The following is a 2450-nucleotide window of genomic DNA, read 5'->3' on the forward strand; positions in this document are numbered from 1 at the left end:
ACCTTAGGCAATACCTTCAGTGCTGGCGTATTCAGTGCTCTGGTATAGAGGACCTTGATCTCCTCTTGAGTCTCTCTACAGTGTTTAAAGAACTGGAGCAATGGACGAATCTGCAGAGCATCTTCGAATGCAAGTTCTTTAGGAAGCCTTCTCACCATCTTGTTAAAACCTATCAGCTGCTCTTCACTAATGGGATCCTTCAGATGTCTAGGTGGAATTGGATAGGGAACCTTGGGAACATAGACTCGAGATGGTGGAGTCTCAGCAGGTTCGCTAGGAGCAGTCACTCCAGAGCTAGCAGACTGCTCTGCTCTCTCTTCTGCGCCTGGAGCAGTCTCAGCGAACGGCTGCTCTATTGCATTACAGTGCTCAGTCCTAGGATTTTTATCAGTTCTTCCAGGGAGCGTCTCTTGTTGCCTCTTGACACTCTCAGCTGTTTGAGCAAGCTGAACATCGATCTTTCTCATATGGATCGCAAGATTGTCATACTTGTTATTCAGCTCAGTGAACATGTTGCCCATCCTGGTGTCAATTTCTGTGGTTACCTGATTCAACACCTTGGCCTGAACCTGCTGACCCTGCAACAGTTGTTGCATCATCATACCCAGACCCTTCAGCTCATCTGGTTGACTGTTCTCGGTAGCTGGAACAACATGCGGATTGCTCTGCGGTTGTCGTTGGTTCTGGTTCTGAATATGCCCGGCTGTAGGTTGCTCCATGCTGAAGACGTGTCCTTGGTTGTTTTTCAGTAGCTGATCAACCTTGGCAGCTAGCTCATCTATTTTCTGGGCGTCAGAACTGTTTCCTTTCTTGGAGCAATCACTCTCCTCTTTCTTATTAGCTGAGCTAGCAGCCATGTTCTCAATCAGCTTAAACGCTCCAGCAGTGGTTTGAGTCATGAAGTCTCCATTGCTCGCAGAGTTTAGAGCACCTTGGTATTTCCAGTCCACTCCATCATAGAAAATGTCCAGGATATAATCATCATCAAACCCATGGTGAGGACATTCTCTGCGATAGTCATTGAAGCGCTCCCATGCGTCGCAGAAAAGCTCATCAGTGAGCTGTCTGAAGGAGGTGATCTTGTTCCTCAATGCAGCTGTTCACGCCTTAGAGTAGAAATGGCTGAGGAACGCTGATCGGACCTGTTCCCATGAAGTGAGAGAGCCGGTAGGGAGAGAGTTCAACCACCGTGCAGCTTTTCCATCAAGAGAGAATGGGAATAACATGCACGTGATGTAGTCTGGTGGAACACCATTCACGCGAGTGAAACTGCAGACATTTTCGAAGCTCTCAATATGCTCCATTGGAATTTCTGTAGAGAGACCAGAGAACACCTTTCTCTGTACAAGACCGATCAAAGCAGGCTTGATCTCGAAGTCCTGCCTGGTGCAGAGTGGAGGAACAATGGCAGAGCGCGTAGTAGGGATGTTACGGGGGAGGTTTCTCTGCCCGATTGGAACAGTCTGCGCCTGTTGTTCCTGTTGCGCGAGAGCAGCCTGTTCAGCAGCATCCTGCTGAGCTTGGATGGTCTGCTGCATTTGTTGCATCTGCTGCTGCATGAGTGCCATAGCCGCAGCGAGATCATCCTGATTGGCGTGATCACCCATAGTGGTGTCAGTTTGCCTTGGCTGTTGACGATTTGTTCTTTCTAACCTTGCTAGCTCCTGGTTGGTAAATGTAACTAACTCTCCTTGTGCGTTTCTCCGAGTATGTCTACTGGTCATGCACCTGGAACATTAGCTGCAACAAAAAGGATAAGGCAAGTTAGAGGTCTTAGACTAAATAAATAACCGAAAAATAAAGGTAAAAAATGGTTCCCGGCAACGGCGCCAATTTGATATTACGTGTATACGCACACCAAATAACCTAATGTGCACACTACCACAATCGAATGGTATGTCGATGTAGCACTTTAGGATCGAATCCACAGAGACCAAATCTTACACTTTATCTTTATGGGATCAGAATCAAGCTAAAACAATATGGGGGTTTTAAAGTTGAGGAATCGTAACAAGCAAGTAATAGATTGAATTAAAGTTTTCAGATGATTAAAAATGCTAGCCTAGGGTGGTTTGATCGGGTGTTAAACAAGTGTGAGCCAAACAATTATTCAAGTTTAATTAAGAGCAAGTCTAGAACTCGGATCACTCAAGTAGAACAGCCCACTGTCGTGGTACTGCTCCCTATGCTGATCGATCTTGATACCTAAACTCTCGTTTGGATCAAGATGCGACAACAAGCAATAGAGGTCAAGTCCGATATGTTCACAAAACACCCTAACATCTACTTTCGCTGGTTAGGGATGCAATGCTCATTCAAGTTATGTCTAGCAACCTATAACACTTTTGATGAATAGATTAAACCTAGAATCAGGCACTAAGTGGTTAACTTGATGCAAGCCTTAAGAACAACAATGAATGAAGACAATCGATTTATAACTTATTTATGTC

At 45.5% G+C, this 2450-nt stretch overlaps 1 non-coding gene across 1 annotated transcript; it reads left to right on the forward strand.

The window, feature by feature from the left end:
• Nucleotides 1-987: 987 nt before the first annotated feature.
• LOC117130836 lies at nt 988-1094 on the forward strand. Its single transcript, XR_004454101.1, has one exon. It is a non-coding gene; the product is annotated as a small nucleolar RNA R71 (small nucleolar RNA).
• The last annotated feature ends 1356 nt before the right edge of the window (nt 1095-2450 follow it).

This window comes from Brassica rapa, unplaced genomic scaffold (assembly GCF_000309985.2).
Source record: "Brassica rapa cultivar Chiifu-401-42 unplaced genomic scaffold, CAAS_Brap_v3.01 Scaffold0713, whole genome shotgun sequence".
Taxonomy (NCBI): domain Eukaryota; kingdom Viridiplantae; phylum Streptophyta; class Magnoliopsida; order Brassicales; family Brassicaceae; genus Brassica; species Brassica rapa.